The following is a 20,457-nucleotide window of genomic DNA, read 5'->3' on the forward strand; positions in this document are numbered from 1 at the left end:
TAAAAGAAATAGAAAAATGATACAGCATGGAATACATGAGATCTATTCATGAGATGCAGCAAAGCAGCATGTGGGGGAAACTTATATCTCTAAATACTTACATTAATAAAAGAGCACAATAGCAGATTAATAATGTGGGCATGCAACCAAGAAAATTGGAAAAAGAACAAATAAAAAAACAAAAGTAAAAAAGGAAATCCTGAAAATCAAAGGAGATATTAATAAAATTGAAAGAAAAACCCCATGAAACAATAAAATAAAATTAGCACATGGTTTTATGAAGAAAAAATCAATGACAAAATAGATAAACCATTGATCAATTTGATTTAAAAAAAGAAAACCAAATCACCAGTATCAAAAATTAAAAGGGGAAGGCATCACCAATCAAGATCAAATTAAAGCAATTATGAGGAGTGTTTTTGCCCAATTCCATGTCAATAAATCTGACAATCTAAATGAAATGTATGAATACTTACAAAAACATAATTGACCAGATTAATGAAAGAGGGAAATATAACACTTAAATAAGCATATTTTAGAAAAATAATTGAACACAACATAAATGGGTTCCCTAAGAAAAAAATTTCCAGGATCAGATGTATTCACAAATGAATTCTACCAAGCATTTGAATAACAATTAATTCCAATACTATATAAACTATTTGAAAAAATAGGTAAAAAAGGAATCCTACCAAATTCCTTTTATGATACAAACATTGTTTGGATACCTAAATCAGAGAGAGAAAAAACAGAGAAAGAAAACTATAGACCAATTTCCCTAATGAATAATACAAAAATTTTAAATGAAATATCAAAGAAGGGGACTACAGCAACATATTACAATTATTATACACTATAACCACATGGAATTTTTACCAAGAATGCAATATTAGTTTAATTTTAAGAAAACAATAGGCATAATCAACCATATAATTGATAAAAACAACAAAATCGTACAATTTTATCAATAGATGCAGAAAAAAGCTTTTTGACAAAATGCAGCATGCATTCCTATTAAAAACAAAAAATAATTTGGAACTCAAAATTTAAAAAAAAGAATGCTAGAAAACAAATTTCAAAAAGGCACAATGCTCTTTATTGCCCCTTTATGGTAGGAGGTAGATAAACTGATCAGGAGAAAGAAAGAAAAAACAAGGGAGAACCTCAGCACAAGAGAATCACTTAAAATTTTAAGTGAACAGTTAGCCCTCACTTCTGATTCAGCTCACCCTGATGACATGAGTCAAACAAAACAATTATGTATTAAATAAGGTCTTGTCCCTGGAATGTGAGAGATATAGTATGACAGGTCATAGAAATAAAGATCATAGACTTAGAGGTAGAAAGGAATTAACAGTCTTTTAGATAAAGAAACTTTGAAAGTATAAGTGACATGCCTAATATATGAAATGTGAGTATTTGATTCAGGTCTTTAGATTCAAAATACATAGTTCTTTTCAATGTACTAATCTTCTAAAAGTAACATTCAGTTTTCTCAATGATATATTCACCATGCATTCAATTAATTTCTGGTTTAGGAGTTCCAAAAATAAATTCATTACCCTATATTTCCTGAATTTGGCAAGGTTTTTGGCTGCTTATGTACATAAGGGAGCAATTAGACTGTGGAAATGTAAGCAGATCTTACAGTGTTGTTCTCAAATCAGGGAAGTATAGTCCACCCATATATTGATTTAAAAGTAGGCTGAGAAGACAACAAATAAATTGATGGTGATATAGAGTTGAAAGGCAAATAGTGTTATATAGTACTTTGAACCAGAGTTGCACAATTAAGAAATCGAGGAAAGAATAAAGTTAGCAGGGCCTGGTGACCACGTTGTGATTAAATCATTCTCAGAACAAATATTGAAAGCTGAGTAGGGACTTCCTAGAGTCTGCATACTTTCACATAGAAATGCACTTCTTCATAGTTTCTTCAGGCTATCAATCTGTAGTCTATTCAGAAGAATTTGCATTGCATCAGTATCTATAGAAAAAAGATAATCATAGGAGAGTTGTTTCATATGAGATTGGGAGGACATTGCTATGAAAAGGTAAGTTATTGTGATTTCCAGCTTGCACAGGAACCAAGAAGAGTTATGTGAAACAAGGTGGTGGTATTGGAATTGGAGTCAACTTATCATTCAGTAATATATACGCTTTGGAGTTATCATCTATACTCTTCTAGAGTCAGATAACATGAGTCACAAGCACACAAAGTTTTTTTTTTCAAGATTATTTCTAACAAAATAACTTTCCTAGCATGGTTGACAAATGAGTACCCATCTTAATCCCCATAACTTTAGCTTTAGAAATAGCATATTTTGATGGATAGAGAACTAATGCAAGCAGGAAGACCTAAGTTCAAGTGCTACATTCTTACAGTGTTCAAGGGGTCATCAGTGTTTTGTGAATTCACCAAAAATCTGGGGTTTATTAATTTTTAAAATATTTTGATAATTATATTTCAATACTTAGGTTCTCTTACAATATTTCATATTTTATTTTATATATTACGATTATGCTGATGAGTGTGTAGGTTTCACCAAACTCATAAATAAGTCTATAATACATAAAAAGTTAAGAATCCTTTCTTTAAAATTTTACAACTTGCAGAAAAGGTGCTGACTTGCATTGATATATGGAATTTCTTCACCTCAGACTTCTCTTTAATACAGACATTATAGGGCCAAGTCTTATTCCTATTTCCAGCAAGAATAATACTTGTAACCATCCCAATATTTGACATTTTTTTTTTTAGAGATGAGACAGATAGGTGAAGCAGTGGATAGAGGGTCATGCCTAGAGACAGGAAAACTCATCTGCCTGACTTCAAATCTAGTTTTAGACATTTACTAACTATGTGATCCTGAACAAGTCACTTAACCCTGATTGTCTCAGTTTCTTCATCTGCAAAATGAGCTGGAGAAGGAAATAGCAAATCACTGTAGTATCTTTGCCAAGAAAACCCCACATGGGGGTTACAAAGAGTCAGAGATGACTGAAATGACTGAACATCTCATGGATGAAGCAATGGAGGCTTCCACTGACATTACTCACCTTCCACTGGTTCTCTTTTCCTTTCTCAGAAAAATAAAGCAAACCAATGAGACAAAAGGGACTTTTTGTTGTTAGGAAAGATGACAAAAAGATATTTCTACTTACCTGGTATCAGATGAGAAGCTAAATAATATCCTACTAGAATATTAGGAATTGGATGACTTGTAGGCAAGGCAAAGAAACTTATGTCTATATCCTACCTCGCCCTGGACTGTCAGATACACCATACCCAGGTTGAGTAGCACTATGACAGTATTATACTTTTTCTGTTCTTCCATCTCCTCAGTTGAAAAGAGATAATAATACCTGTCTTGCTTCTATCCCACATAGAAAAATGGGTAAAGCATTTCACTTTCTGTGCATACATTATATCAATTGTAATATTGAGGTAAAAACATTAGACGTATCTACTTAGGAGAATGATGAAGGGCCCTTGTCATATCATAACCAGTTGGAGGATTTGGAAACACTTACCCTGCAGAAGAAAAGACTCGGGGGCGGGGAAACATAATAGCTTTTTTCAAGTATTTGAAAGGTCGTCATACTGAGGATGGAAAATATTTGTTCTGTTGCCCACAGAGACACAACCAGGAACAACAATTGATAGTTGCAAAGGTAAACTTTGACTTGATTTCAGGGAAAACAAACAAAAGAACAAACACATTCCTAATAATTAATGTATCCAAAAATGCAACTGCCTTGAGTGGTGGTGAGTTCATCTACCTGGGTGGTCTATAAGCAGAGTTTTGGTGATTAATATCTCTGTTATAGTGATCCTTTCCTTCTCTCAATTTAGGTGATTTTGTGATAAAATGTAATATGTGAATGAGAGAAGGAACTGTGAGTTTAGACAACACAGGGAACTCCAGATGTGGGATCAGCATCCTTGAACTTATATTAAGGAATTTTTACTTACCTGTTTTTATTCTTTGAACATCTCTGAGAGCACAGTGAAGAACCGCTTCTCAGAATAATGAGGCCCTTATCAGACACACTGATTGTAAAAATGTTTTCCCAGTTTTCTGTTTCCCTCCTAATCTTGGTTGCATAGGCTTTGTTTGCCCCAAAACTGTTCAATTTAATGTAATCAAAATTATCTATTTTGCATTTCATAATGTTTTCTATCTCATTTGGTTATAAATTCTTCTGTTCTCCATAAATCTGACAGGTAAACTATTCCTTGCTCTCTCAGTTTGCTTAAAGTATCAGCCATTATATCTAAATCATGCTCCCATTTTGACTTTATTTTGATATAGGGTGTAAAATTTTGTTCTATGTCTAGCTTCTGCCATATACTTTTCCAGTTTTCCCAGCAGTTTTTGTCAGATAGTGAGATCTTATCCCCGAAGCTGGGGTCTTTGGGTTTATCAAACAGTAGATTACTATAGTCATTGACTACTATGTCTTGTGTACCTAACCTATTCCACTGATCCCCCACTGGCTATTTCTTAGTCAGTACTAAGTAGTTTTTGATGATTGCTGTTTTACAATATAATTTAAGATTGGGTATGGCTAGGCCACCTTCTCTAGCATTTCTTTTCATTAGTTCCCTTGATATTCTGGACCCTTTGTTATCCCAAATGAATCTTGCTATTATTTTTCTAGCTCTATAAAATAATTTTGTGGTAGTTTGATTGGTATGGCACTGATAAGTAAATTAACTTGGGTAGAATTGTAATTTTTATTATATTAGCTCAGCCTACTTGATGAGGCTGATCAATACTGATGTTTTTTCAAATATTTAGATCTGACTTTATTTATGTGAAAGGTGTTTTGTAACTGTGTTCATATAGTTCCTGGGTTTGTTTTGGTATGTAAACCCCTAAATATTTTATAAAGTTTATAGTCACTTTAAATGGAATTTCTCTTTCTATCTCTTCCTGTTGGGCTTTGTTGGTAATATATAGAAATGCCAATGATTTGTGTGGGTTTATTTTATGTGCTGCAACTTTACTAAAGTTGTTTATTATTTCAAGTAGATTTTTCTTGATTCTCTAGGATTCTCTAAGTATATCATCTGCAAAGAGTGATAGCTTTGTTTCTTCTTTGCCTATTCTAATGCCTTCAATTTCTTTTTCTTCTCTTATTGCTAAAGCTAAAGTTTCTAGTACCATATTGAACAACAGGGGTGATAATGGACATTGTTGTTTCACCTCTGATCTTATTGGAAATGCTTCTAGCTTATTCCCATTACATATAATGCTTGCTGAGGATTTTAGGTAGATGCTACTTATTATTTTAAGGAAGACTTCATTTATTCCTATGCTCTCTAGTGTTTTCAATAAGAATAGGTGTTGTATGTTGTCAAAAGCTTTTTTTTGCATCTATTGAGATAATCATGTGGTTTCTGTTAGTTTTGTTGTTAATATAATCAATTATGCTGGTAGTTTTCCTAATACTGAACCAGCCCTGCATTCCTGGTATAAATCCTACCTGGTCATAGTGTAGTATTCTTGTGATAAGTTGCTATAATTTTTTTGTTAATATTTCATTTGAATTTTTTGCATCCATATTCACTAGAGGAATTGGTCTATAATTTTCTTTCTCTGTTTTCACTCTTCCAGGCTTAGGTATCAGCTCCGTATTTATATCATAAAAAGAATTTGGTAAGACTCAGCCTATTTTCCCAAATAGTTTACATAGTACTGGAGTTAGTTCTTCTTTAAAATTTTGATGGAATTCACCTGTAAATCCATCTGGCCCTGGAGATTTTTTTTCTAGTGAGTTCATTAATGGCTTGTTCAATTTCTTTTTCTGAAATGGGGTGATTTAAGTATTTTACTTCCTCTTCTGTTAATCTGGGCAATTTATATTTTTTGTAAATATTCATCCATTTCACTAAAATTGTCAAATTTATTAGCTTACAGTTGTGCAAAATAGTTCCTAACTACTGTTTTAATTTTCTCTTCGTTGGTGGTGAATTCAACCTTTCCATTTTTTATACTGTTAATTTGGTTTTCTTCTTACTTTATTTTAAATTAAATTAACCAACAGTTTGTCTACTTGATTGGATTTTTTTTTCTTAAAACCAGCTCTTAGTTTTATTTATTAGTTCAATAATTTTCTTAATTTCAATTTTATTAATCTCGCCTTTGGTTTTAGTTGCATGCCCAATTCATTGATCTCCTCTTTCTCTATCTTATTCATGTAAGCATTTAGAGATATAAAATTCCCATAAGAACTGCTTTTGCTGTATCCCATAAATTTTGGTATGTTGTCTCATTATTATCATTTTCTTAGATGAAGTCATTGATTGCTTCTATGATTTGTGCTTTGACACACTCATTATTTAGGATTAAATTATTTAGTTTCCAATTAATTATTAATTAATTAATTTATTTAAATTTATTGATATACAGTTAGGCAAAATAGTTCCTAATTATTGTTTTAATTTCCTCTTCAATTGTGATGGATTCACCCTTTTCATTTTTGATACTGGTAATTTGGTTTTCTTCTTTCTCTTTTTAAATTGAATTAACCAAAAGTTCATCTATTTTATTGCTTTTTATTCATAAAACCAGCTCTTAATTTTATATATTAGTTCAATAGTTTTCTTAACTTCAATTTTATTAATCTCTCCTTTGGTTTTTAGTATTCCTAATTTGACATTTAATTGAGGATTTTTAATTTGTTCTTTTTCTAGTTTTTTTTTTTAGTTGCATGCCCAATTCCTTGATCTCCTCTTTCTCTATTTTATTCATGTAAGAATTTTGGTATGTAAAACTTCCCCTAAGAACTACTTTTGCTGCATCCCATACGTTTTGGTATGTTGTCTCATTATTGTCATTTTCTGTGATGAAGTTATTGATTGTTTCTATGATTTGTTGTTTGACCTACTTATTCTTTAGGATTAGATTATTTAGTTTCCAATTAATTTTTAGTCTATCTTTCCATAGCTCTTTATTACATATAATTTTTATTGCATCATGATCTGAAAAGAATGCATTTAATATTTCTGCCTTTCTGCATTGGATTGTGAGGTTTTTATGCCCTAGTACATGGTCAATTTTTGTGTAAGTGTCATGTACAACTGAGGAAAGAGTATATTCCTTTCTATCTCCATTCAATTTTCTCCAGGGGTCTACCATATCTAACTTTTATAAAATTCTATTCACTTCTTTAACTTCTTTCTTGTTTATTTTGTGGTTAGATTTATCTAGTTCAGAGAGGTGAAGGTTGAGGTCCGCCACTAGTATAGTTTTGCTTTCTATTTCTTCCTGTAACTCCCTGAACTTCTCCTCAAACAATTTAGATGCCATACCACTTGGTGCATATATGTTTAGTAATATCATTCCTTCATTGTCTATGGTGCTTTTTAGCAGGATGTGGTTTCCTTCCTTATCTCTTTTAATGTGATCTATTTTTGCTTTTGCTTTGTCTGAGATCAGGATTGCTACCCTGGATTTTTTTTTTACTTCAGCGGAAGCATAATACATTCTACTTCATCCTTTTTTTTTTCTTTATCCTATGTGTATCACTGTTTAAAATGTGTTTCTTGTAAATAATATACTGTAGGATTATGGTTTTTAATCTATTCTGCTCTCTGCTTCCATTTTATGGGAGCGTTCATCCCATTCATATTCACAATTATGATTACACTCTGTGTCTTTCTCTCCATCCTATTCTCTCCTCCCCCATTTATGCTTTTCTTTCTCCTTTTCTCCCTTTCCTGCCTCACTAGAGTTTTGCTTCTGACCATCGCCTCCCTCAATCTGTGTTCCCTTCTATCAGCCCCCTCCCTTTTCTTTACCTTTCCTCTTACTACTTCTTCCCTCCCTTCTATTCCCCATTCCCTTTGATTTTCTATTTCCCCTCCTACTGTCTATATGACAAGTTAAATTTCTATACCTAACTGATTATGTTATTCTCTCCTTGAGCCAAATCTGATGATAGTAAAGTTCAAACAATGCTCATTTCCCCCACCTTCTTTCCTTCTACTGTAATATGTCTTTGTTCCTCTTCATGTGATGTAATTTACCCTTTTCTGTCTCCTCCTTCCCTGTTCTCCCATTACTGTTCCTTTTCACCACTTTATTAGGTTTTTTATCATTACATCAAAGTCAACTCAAACCCATCCCCTCTGTCCATGTATTCCCTTTATAATTGTCATAATAAAGATATAGTTCTCAAAAGTTACAAGTATCTTCCCCTGTAGGGATGTGAACAGTTTACCCTTATTGCATAACATCTTTGGGTTTTTGTTTTCCCTTTCCTGTTTTTACCTTTTTATGCTTCTCTTAAGTCTTGTATTTAAAGATCAAATTTTGCATAGAGCTCTGATCAGGAAAGTCTGGAAGTTTCCTATTTCATTGAATGTCCATCTCCTCCCCTGAAAGATTATGCTCAAATTTGCATAGTTAGTTGATCCTTGCTTGTAATCCAAGCTCCTTTGTCTTATGGAATATCATACTGCAAGCCCTCTGATCTTTTAATGTAGAAGTTGTAAGGTCCTGCATAATCCTGACTGTGGTTTCACGATATTTAAGTTGTTTCTTTCTGGCTGCTTGCAGGATTGTCTCCTTGACCTGATAATTCTGAAATTTGGCAACAATATTCCTTGGTATTTTCAATTTGGAATCACTTTTAGGAGGTAATAGGTGGATTCTTTTGGTGATCACTTTACCTCCTGGTTCTAGGGCCTTGGGGCAGTTTTCCTTGATGATCTCGAAGATGCTGGCCAGGTTCTTTTTTTCATCATGACTTTCAGGTAGACCAATAATTCTTAAGTCATCTCTCCTGGATCTATTCTCCAGGCCAGTTGTTTTTTCCAATTAGGAATTTTACATTTTCTTCTATTTTTTTTTCATTCTTTTCATTCTGTTTTACTGATTCTTGATGTCTTATAGAGTCATTAGTTTTTAATTGTCCAATTCTAATTTTTAACTAATTGTTTTCTTCAGTCAGCTTTTGTACCTCTTTTTCCATTTGGCCCATTTTACTTTTTAGGGACTTGTTTTCTTCGGTGTAATTTCCCCCCATTTTGTCAACTGTATTTTTAAATGAATTATTTAGTTTTTTCTTCTACCTCCCTTATTTGGTTTTTAAAATCATTCTCGAGCTCTTCCAAGAAGGCTTTTTGGGCTTGAGACCAGTTCATATTCCTCTCTGAGTTTTCAGATGTGGGTATATTGACAAGGTGTTTTGATCTTCCCTGTCACCAAAATACTTTTCTAAGGTCCTTGTTTTCACATGTTGCTTCTTGCTCATCTTGTTTGCCTTTTTTTTCCTGGTTTTTAAAGTTGATCTCTGCTTCTGGGGCACAGGAGCACTGTCCCAAGCTTCTTATGCTGGTGGCTAGGGGCCTAGTTACTGGCTTGCTGGGACACCTCCCTTTCTTTATTGGTTCCCTTCAGCCACAGTAAAAGGGATCTTTCCCATTAATCCCCCTAGCCTCGCTAGCTTAAATACCGCTGTATCTGGTGTTTCTGCTGACTCTACTATTTCAGGATTTTTTCCTGGGGCAATATTCTGTTTTTTTCAAGGTCAATAAAGGAGAGTGAGAGTGACTTACTGCTTACTCCACCGTCTTGGCTCCTGGAAGTCAAAATAGTTGACTTTCAACCATTCAGTCTGTAGGCTAATAGCTCCAGGAGTAGCTGCTGTCACCACTACTGCTGCTGATTCAATCACTCCCAATGCCTGTTTGCTTCTCTCTCACCCAATTCTGACAGATCCCTCCTGCTGACATTCTAAGTTGTTTCTGGCACCTGTGGGCTGAGAAGACTAGAACCCACCACTCTTGCAAGTAATTCAGTCCCCCAAAGTCTGCTCTGGTTTTCTTTAGTCCAGGTCTGTCACTGCAACCTGCATGCTGGACGCTCCTCTCTCAGGCCAGTGGAACAGACCTTTCCTGTTGAATTTCCAGGTTGTCTAGGGTTGTAAATCTGTCTCACTCTGTCTCTTTGTAGGTTCTATCACTCTAGAATTTGTTCAGAGTCACTTTTTAGAGGTATTTGAAGAGATTTGGGGGAGAGATCAGCAAGTCTCTGCTTTCACTCCATCTTGGCTCCCCTCTCTCAGAATAATATATTTTAAATTATTGAAGGAAAGATTACATTTCACAAGTTAATAAAAATAAAGATGCTATGTTTTGTCATTCAAGTGCACATACTTCCTTCAATTTACTCACAGACTACTTGGAAGTAGGTCAACTCCAGTTTAAAAACCCCTGGTTTAGTCAATAAGTTCTCAAGTGTTTCTTGGTACATGAAATGGTTAAAGGACAGGGTCAAAAAGTCAGTGAATATCAGTGGCAAGCTCTGAATCCAGAGCTCTTGACTTATAACTCTATTAATTATTCTAAGTTACTACTTCTGCTACTACTACTAATAATAATCATGATAATATAAATAAGCGATATTAGAATATTTCATAACATATAAATAAAAATACAAAATGGAGGAACATTATGATTCCTCCTGATTTAAGCAGAAGTACATAAAACTTATGAAAGAGCTCTATATATTGAATGATTTAAATATGCAAAGTATTAACATATTAGCTATAGCAATAAGAATGCTAATAAGCATAATCAAGGGGAAATAAGACATGGTTTGTAAACCTCTGAATCTACTTTCTAGTAGGGTATCAGTTGTCAGGTATTTATTCATAATTTTAAACAATTTGGTTCTTTGAAACTGAGAGTAAATGTAATTCATGTACCCATTAAATTTCTGGTTCACAATGATTCATTTTCTCATAAATTTGCCTGTTCAATGGCCCTCGCAACCCTTATTGTGAGGTCACTGATCCAAAATTTCTCACTAACCTTGAAACAATAAATGTGGGTGTAGTCAATGTGTCTCTCACTCAAAACTCCAAGATTGAACCCTTGAGATTGTCCCTTGCTTCTTACAATCTCTTTGGCCATGAGGATCTGTTACCTTCTTATTGCCTTACTTCTGATTGTGACCACAATAATTCCAGCTAAAGCAAATATTTCTATGCAGATGTTTGTTAGGTACTTAATATAGAATGACTCATAAGATTTATAATTTGACACAAAACAAAACAAAAATCATAAACTTATAAAGTTTATCATTTCCTTATGGACAGGATCTACATCTTATCTCATCTCATATCTCCTGTAAGTAGCACACTTTGGATGAGTAGTAAGTTATTGGCCAATAGGGCATTAATTAACCTATGAAGTTGGTATAAATTGATGAAATACCATTGAGCAAAATCACATGGGAGGAAATGAAATGCAATGGTTAAGTAGTGATCTTAGGAGTTAGGAATATCTGTTTTCAAATCCTGCCTCTACCTCTTGGTAGACATGATGGGCAAAGCACTTAATCTCTCTGAGCCCCAGTTTATTCACTTATAAAATAAGTGAGATTAGACCATATGGCTTCTGAGGACTCTTTTGGATCTATATCCATGATCTTATAATATTTGATTTAGCAAGGTATTGCTAAAAGTGGTTAGCTAGGTTGATAAGGTTTGGTTCAGAGGGATCCAAGGGAATCTACTACTTATGGCATTTTATAAGTAGTAAAGGATTTATTCTGATCTCTCTGGTGAACTTATTGTGTCATTTGTGGCAGCATGCTCTTTGTCCCATTCTATAAGGGAGTTTGGATTTGCTTTTTATGTCTAACTCATAAAGTCTGGATGTCTTTGAACTTAGCATTTTGCTTCTCTGAATCTCATTTGCTACATTTGTAAAATGGTGATAATAATACCTAAATTACTCATTCATTTCATAGGGTGATTACTTAGGAAGCATTTTGGGAAAAAAAGTATTAGAAAAAAATGCATTATTATTAGCTTACACTGATAATAAGTACAGACCAGTAAATAGAACCCAAGTCCTCTGTCTTTCAGAGTGATCTTTGTTCTCTCTAATGTAGCTCCTGGACATAGTACAGAATTGGGATGCCAATTCCCAGAGAATAGACAATGAAAATATTATTCCTCTTCAACCATGCCTGGAGAAATTGCTCCTCTATTTCAAGTACCAATGCAATGAGTCTCTTCCACAGAGCCTTCCTTTCTCCTAGAAATAACCTTTTCCACTTTCAATCATTGTCTCTTATAGTTCTTTGCTTGCTTCTCTCCTTTTCATTTATCACAGTCTGCCTGATGCTACAGTTAATTTTGTTCATTCTTATCATCCATTAGATTTTAATCTCCTGTGGGCAAGGTTTATTTCTTTTTTTTATATATTAGCATCCTCAGAATTTAGAACATATTAAATATTTGTTAAATTAAATTGTGCCATGACAACTGAATATATCTTGGAGTTGGGAAACAGCTGTGGGAGGGTGTAATGTGAAAAAGAAAGGACATGGAATCAGGAGACCTGGGTTCAGAAAACAGACACTACTGCATTTGCTAGTTCTATGGTCATAAGCAAATTGCGTAACTCTCTGAGCCTCCTCTGGAAAATGAGGATCATAGTTTTAGGGCTAGAATGGACCTCAGCAACCTTTGGACCTCAGTCCAACATTTTCACTTTGAAGATGAGGAAACAGAGACCCAAGAAGGTAAAAAAAAAATTGCTCACCCAAAGTTACACAGGTAGTAATTGCTAAGGGTAAAATTTGACCCCTGGTCTTTTGGCTCTAGAGCAAGTGATGTTCTATTGTATTTTTAGCACCAAGTATATTCTTAGCACAGTGTCTGGCACATAGCATAAGCTTAATAAATGTTCATTAATTGATTCTGCTGCCTCACCATAATGGTATTTGCCCTACCTTTATCATATAACTCTCATCGGGAGTAAAAAGTTTGGTAAATTTGAAAGAACTCAAAAAATGTCAGTTGTTAGTTGAAAGAGAGTTAGCCCATGACTTATTTATTGTTTTCATTACAAAACAAACCTTTCCTTAGACCTGCATTAGCACTCACAGATATATTCATATATATAGGCAGAGTAATCAATTACTTATATGATGAAAATTGTTGCCCTGCTAGCCTACCACAGTATCACTTGGTGATTACAGAGTCTTCAGAGAGGAGACTATGACCTTAAATTCCCACTGACCCTTTTGATTAAGCAAAGGAAGGTTAGAGGGTTATATCATCTCTAAAGGGGCAGCTGAGTGCTGTAGTGAAGACAAGAAGACCTGAGTTCAAATCTGACCTCAGACACTTACTAGCTGTGTGACCCTGGGCAAGCCACTTAATCCTGTTTGCCTCAGTTTCTTCATCTGTAAAATGAGCTGGAGAAGGAAATGATAAACCATTTCAGTATCTTTGCCAAGAAAACTCTAAATGGGGCCACAAAGAGTCAGACATGTTTGAACAACAACAATCATCTCTAAAAGACCATTGTGAAGCTTCAAATAGATTTTTGGGCTGCTGAGCAGTGGAAACCATAGAACCAAAAAATTACATATCTTAGAACTGATGAAGTCCAAATATGTGTAACCCATATTTCCCAGTCCCCAGCTCCCAGTGTCCTTTCTACTCTTCCATGCTACTCTCTCATGATATCAGTGGTAAGAATTCAATGATCAGATGTTCAGTTACCTTGGAAAACACAGAAAGCCTAGGCCCAAGGAAAGTGGATAGGATAAGATATTCTCACATATCAAAATGTTCAGGGAGGTTCAAACTTGATTTGCTGACCAGAGACCATTTCATGAAGGACTGGACTGTGTGATGCCTAAATAATTGAACACTGGTTATAGCTGAGCCAAAGCATTGCCAGTGGGAGAGGGAAGAGAGAAAGAGTCAAAGAAAATTTTCTCTCATTAAACCACATTTCTTAGAGAAAATTCTGGGGAATATCCTAGAATCAGCACCGTCTATATAGCATTTGCTTAGCCCTATGTGTGGAGGTGAGGTCACTTTTACCTTTAGTCAACTTTAATAGAATTTTTAAATGTTAAAGCATTAAAACAAACAAGCAAACAAACAAAAAACCACCTTAGGGATCAATGAGTTGATCTTCCTCGTTTACCAGGTAAAGAAATTGAAGTCCAGAAAGGTGAAGCAATTTGCTTAAAGTTGCACAACAAATAAGTGGCAGAGCAGTAAGAACATTGATCCCCTTTCTTTTCAGTAAATTGCCCTTCATTCATTTATATTACTTGTTTTCTTCTATACCACTCCTAGCCAATCCCAGGCCGGTTCCTGAGCCCCTGGTGATCTCCAGGTAGGATATGACTATGTAGTGTTGTCTCATAACTAAGAGAGCTTTGGAGCACAAACAGAATGCCTCCCACCAAGTTTCAGTAAATGTTAGGCAGCATTGCCTCCCCAGATTATGTCCCAGCATATACCCCTATCTAAGAAGGGACTGTCTCCAGTATGGAAAGTATCTATCATATGAAACTATTGATATAATAAAAGAGAAAGAAGAAACTGATATATACATGAAGTCTCTGATTTCTAGCTTCATTTGTGGATTTCTTAAGTCATCTCTCTCTCTATTTGGTCATATCTCAAGACTGACATGTCAATTGATTATTCAATAAACATTTATTAAGCATCTACTATATACCAGACACTGAGGTAAATGATAGAGATACAAAAAGAGGCAAAAATGCTCAGAGCTAAGATGTGAGGTGTCTTGTTTATGGAATTGTCTGGAGGCTTCTATTACTCGATTGAAGAGTATGTGGCAGGCACTAAGGTTTAAGAAAACTGGAAATGTAGGAGTTGTCTAGGTTATGAGGGTCTTTGAATGCCAAAGATTTTTGTATTTTATCATGAAGGTGACAGACAGCTGCTAGAGTTTATTCAATAGGATGTGATGGTTGGAATTGTGCTTTAGGAAAATCATTTTAGTGACTTAATAGAGAATGTATTAGAGTAAAGAGAGACTTAAGGCATGTGAACCCATCATCAAGCTATTGCAATAGTCCAGGTGTGAGGTGATGAGGGCCTACACCAGAGTGGGGGAGCTATCACAGGCAAGAAGGAGGTGTATTTGAGAGGTGAAATTAATAGGCCTTGGCAATAGACTGTATATTTGTGTGTGTGGGAGGGAGGGTTTAGAGATAATGAGAAGTCAAGGATAACTTCTACATTGCTAGTATGAAAGACTGGAAGGGTGGTTTTGCTCTCTACAGTAAGAGGGCTAATAGGAGGGGACGGTGTAGAGGGGAAAGATAATAAGTTTTATTTTGGACATGTTTAGTTTAAGATATTTTACTAGACAATGAACATTCTCACACCAGGTCATAACCTTCATATCCCAGTGACTCCGAACTCCTTTTAGACCCTCATCCAAACCCTGTTTCTTTCAGCTCCAGACATTCTCTCTGGCTATATCCCATGCCTGGAATGCTCCACCTCCTCTGCTCTTACTACTGACCTCCATGGGTCCCTTCAAGTTCCATCTAAAATTCCACCTTCTACAGGAAGTCTTCCCCAACCCCTCTTAATTCTAGTGCTTTCTGTCTGCTAATTATTCCCTATTTATCCTGTACATAGTTTCCTTTGAATATATTTGTCTGCATGTTGTCTCTCCCATTAGATTGTAAGCTCCTTGAGGACATGGACTATCTTTTATCACTTTTTTGGTATCCTCAGCGATTAGCACAGTGCCTGGTACATAGTAGGCATTTAATAAATTTTTATTGATTGATGTCTGAAATGAAGTTGAAGGTGTGAAATTGGATGTCAGCCTAGAGGTTGGGGCAAGATTGGTGTATTTGAGAAAATTAAGTATAGATAATTTAATCCATAGGAATTGATGAGATTACCAAGTGAGGTAATATAGAGGGTGAATAGAAGAGGATCCTATGAATTATCTATAGTTAGGGAACATGATCTCAATAAGGATCCAGTGAAGGAGACTGAGAAGGAGTGATCATATAGGTAGCAAAAGAACCAGAGAGGATGATTTCCTGGAAGAAATACAGAGAAGAGAGCATTAAAGAGGACAGGGTGATCAACAGTATCAAAGGACATTTGGTTCTTTTATGGCCTTAGCAAATCACTTTGTCTCTAGGCCTACATTTGTTTTTTGTTTTTGTTTTTTGTTTTTGTTTTTGTTTTTGTTGTTGTTTTATTTTAGACTCAAACACCAGAAATCAAATGCAAAATAGAGAAAGGAAAATGAAACATATCATAAACTTAAATATTGAAGCTTAAGTACAAAGTAAGAAAAGAAAAGAAAAACATGACATGTGCACAACAGAACATAGAAGAGGATTCAAAATATATAACAATAAATTTTCATTTCAAGAAAGTCTATATGATATAGGCCTACATTTCTACATGTTAATAGTAAAAGTAGGGTTTTGGAATAAACAGTTTCTAAGTTTCCTTCCAGTACTCAATATATGCAAATAGAGATGTCAGAGACTATTCCAACCACAGGGGAAGGTGGTACTGAGAAAAGAAAGGAAAAATGAAATCTGGGCAAAAACTCAATAAAGTTTTAAAATATAGACAGCATAAATTCAATAGTTTAAAACAATCTTTAAAGTTAAGTTGGAACCAAACTGTAGGGACAGCTAGGTGGTACAGTGAAAAGAGTGCTGGGCCTGGAGTTAGGAAGACTCATCTTCCTAAATTCAAATCTGCCTTCAGACACTTGCTAGCTGTATAACCCTGGGCAAGTCACTTAACCTTGTTTGCCTCAGTTTCTTCATCTGTAAAATGAGCAGAAGAAGGAAATGTCAAACCACTCCAGTATCTTTGCCAAGAAAAGTCCAAATAGGGTCATAAAGAGTTAGGCACAATTGAAAAACAACTGAACAACAAAAATTGTAACAGGCCTAGAGTTCCAGGATAACAAAAGATAAGTTAATTAGCAAACTGTTTAGTACCATTGGTATAGATGATCGTATTGTGGGAATGCCTTCTTTCTGAAACATGGAGTAAATTATATATTGCTTGCAATGCACCAGGCTTTGTGCTGTGTAGTAAGTAGCTAGGGATAATTTTGAGTGCAGGTTTCTCAAATAATGCCAGGAAGAGGAGGCCTGGCTCCTTGGCCTTCCTTCTCTTTCTCTTGTATGTCTTCATCTCCTTGCATCTTCTCCCCATTTATAAATGAAATATGTCTCAACCTCAAGTACTGATTTACAGTGATTATTATGGAAATTTATAATTTCATCTGTGTTCACATTATTGTATTTTGGATGGAACACATTTACTTTTCATGTAGTACTTTCATAAAGTAACTTTAAAATCTCTGCTTGTGAACATAAGATTCTAATAGCTTTCAATTTGTTTTTTGCCTCTGGTTTTCCTTTTACATTTTTGTCTCCTAGCAGTCTTGTAGACATGCCCTCCACACCCTCAACACATACACATAGTCACACTCACACATATAGTCTTATGGAAAACCCTGTTTTTGGAGAAATATTGGAGCACTTTATAGGTTGTATTACAAGAAATTTTCTATTAAAGATTTTTTTATGTTTTATTTTCCCCAATTATATGTAAAAGCAAATTTTAATATTTATTTAAGAAACAACTGAGTTCCAAATTTTCTCCCTCCATTCTTCCTTACCTCTCATTGAGAAGGCAAGCAATTTGGTATAGGTTATACATGTGAAGTCATGTAAAACGTTTTCCATATTAGTCATGCTGTGAAAGAAAACACAGACCCCCCCCCACCTTGAAATAAAGAATAATAAAACTTTAAAAAAGTACGCCTTGATCTTCATTTAGACTCCGTAAGTTCTTTCTCTGGAGATGAATAAGCATCTTTCATCATATGTCTTTTTGAACTGTCTTAAATCATTATATTGCTGAGAACGGATAACTCATTCACAGTTGATCATTATTCAGTATTGCTGTTACTGTTTACAAGGATTTTCTGGTTCTGCTCATTTCACTTTGCATAGTTTCATGTTTTTCCAGGTTTTTCTGTGAATATCCAGCTCATCATCCCTTACAGTACAACAGTATCCCATCACAATCATATACCATAGCTTATTCAGCCATTCCCCATTGATGGCCTTCCCCTCAATTTCCAATTCTTTGCCACCACTGAAAGAGATACTATCAATATTTGTGTACATATATGTCCTTTTCCTTTTTGTATGTTTTTTTTTTCCTTTTGGGGATACAGATCTACTAACAGTATTGCTGGGTCAAAGGGTATGGATGTTTTTATAGCCAGTTGGGCATGGTTCCAAACTGCTTGCCAGAATGGTTGAATCAGTTGGCAACTCCACCACTAATACATTAGTATCTCAATTTTCCCACATCCCCTCCAACATTTGTCATTTTCCTTTTGTTGTCATATTAGTCAACCTTAGAGGTGTGGGGTCATACCTCAAAGTTATTTTAATTTGCTCTTCTCTAATCAATAATAATTTAGAGGCTTTTATATCACTATACATAGCTGTGATTACTTCATCTGAAAACTGCTTGTTCTTTTCCTTTGACCATTTATCAATTGGTGAATGGCTCTTGTTTTTATAAATTTTACTAATTTTTCTATATATTTGAAAAAAGATACCTTTATTAGAGAAACTTGCCATAAATTTTTTTCACAATTATGATTACTGTGTATTTCCCTTAATCACATCCCCCACCCCCATTTATTCTACTCTCTCTCCCCTTTCTCCCTGTCCATGCTCAAAAATGTTTTGATTTTGACTACTGCCTCCCCCAATCTGCCCTCCCTTCTATCAAATCTCCCCCTTTTTCTGTTATCTCCTTTCCCTCTTACTTCCTTGTTAGGTAAGATAGATTCAATACCCACCTGAGTGTATATGCTACTTTTGCTTTGAGCCAATTCTGATGAGAATAAGGTTCAAATGCTCCCCTTTATACCTTCCCGATTATACCCTCCACTGTAAAAGGTCTTTCTTGCCTCTTTTATGTGAAATGACTTACCCCATTCTATCTCTCCCTTTCCCTTTCTTCAAGTGTGTTCCTCTTTTTATTTTATTTTTTAGATATCATTCCACCATATGTAACACATATTCATATCCTCTGTCTATGTATACTCCTTCTAACTGCCCTGATGATGAAAAAGTTCTTAGGATTTATAAATATCATATTCCCATGTAAGAGTGTACAATTTAATCTTATTGGATCCCTTATGATTTCTATTTCCCATTTACCTTTTGATGCTTCTCATGAGTCTTGCATTTGAAAGTCAAATTTTCTATTCAGCTCAGGTCTTTTCATCAAGAATGCTAGAAAGTCCTCTGTTTCATTGAAAATCCACTTTTTTCCCTGAAGAATTATACTCAGTTTTTCTGGGTAATTGATTGTTGGTGGTAATCCTAGCTGCTTTGCCCTCCAGAATGTCATAATCCAAGTCCTCTGCTCCTTTAATGTAGAAGCTGTTAAATTTCTGCTATTCTGACTATGGAAACATGATATTTATTTATTTTTTCTTTCTATCTCCTTGCAATATTTTCTTCTTGACCTGGGAGCTATGGAATTTGGCTATAATGTCCCTAGAAGCCTTCATTTTGGGATCTCTTTCAGGAGGTGATTGGTGGATTCTTTCCATTTCTATTTTACCCTCTGGTTCTATGATATTAGGGCAGTTTTCATTGACAATTTCTTGAAAGATGATGTCAGACTCTTTTATTGATCGTAGCTTTCAGATAGTCCAATAATTATTAAATTATCTCTCCTCAGTCTATTTTCTAGGTCAGTTGTTTTTTCAATGAGAAATTTCACATTTTCTTCTATTTTTTCATTCTTTTGATTTTGTCTTACTGTTTCTTGATTTCTCATAGAGTCATTAGCTTCGATTTGCCCAATTTTAATTTTTAAGAAATTGCAGTCTTAAATGAGCTTTTGTACCTCTATTTCCATTTGACCAATTCTGCTTTTTAAGAATATCTTCTCTTTTTTTTAGGGAGGGGGAAGAAACTTCTTTTTTAATTTTTTTTTTATTTTTAACATGTGTTTTTAAAACTTTGGTTACAAATTTTCTCCCTTCCTCCCTCCCCACCCACCCTCATTGAAAAGGCAAGCATCTCGATACAGGTTATAAATGTGCAGTCATGCAAAACACTTCCATAGTAGTGCTGTTGTGAAAAACTAAGTATATTTCCCTTCATCCTATCCTACCTCCATTTATTCTATACTCTCTTTTGACCCTGTCCCTCCTCAGAAGTGTTTGCTTCTGATTACCCCCTCCCCCAATCTGCCCTCCCCCTCTATCAACCCCCTGTTCTCTTGTCCCCTTCCCCCTTATTTTCTTGTAGGGTAAGATAGATTTCCATACCCCCATTATTTATGTTATTCCCTCCTTAAGCCAAATCCTATGAGAATAAGATTCACTCATTCCCTCTCACCTTCCCCCATTTCCCCTCTACTGTAAAAGCCTTTTCTTGTCTGTTTCATGTGAAATAATTTACCTCATTCTACTTTTCCCTTTCTCCTTCTCCTAGTATAATCCTTTCTCACCCCCTAATTTTATTTTCCAGATATCACCCCTTCATCTTCAACTCACCCTGTGTCCTCTATCTATCTATCTATCTATCTATCTATCTATCTATCTATCTATCT

This window comes from Vombatus ursinus, unplaced genomic scaffold (genome assembly GCF_900497805.2).
Source record: "Vombatus ursinus unplaced genomic scaffold, bare-nosed wombat genome assembly UNPS02014826.1, whole genome shotgun sequence".
NCBI classification, from domain to species: domain Eukaryota; kingdom Metazoa; phylum Chordata; class Mammalia; order Diprotodontia; family Vombatidae; genus Vombatus; species Vombatus ursinus.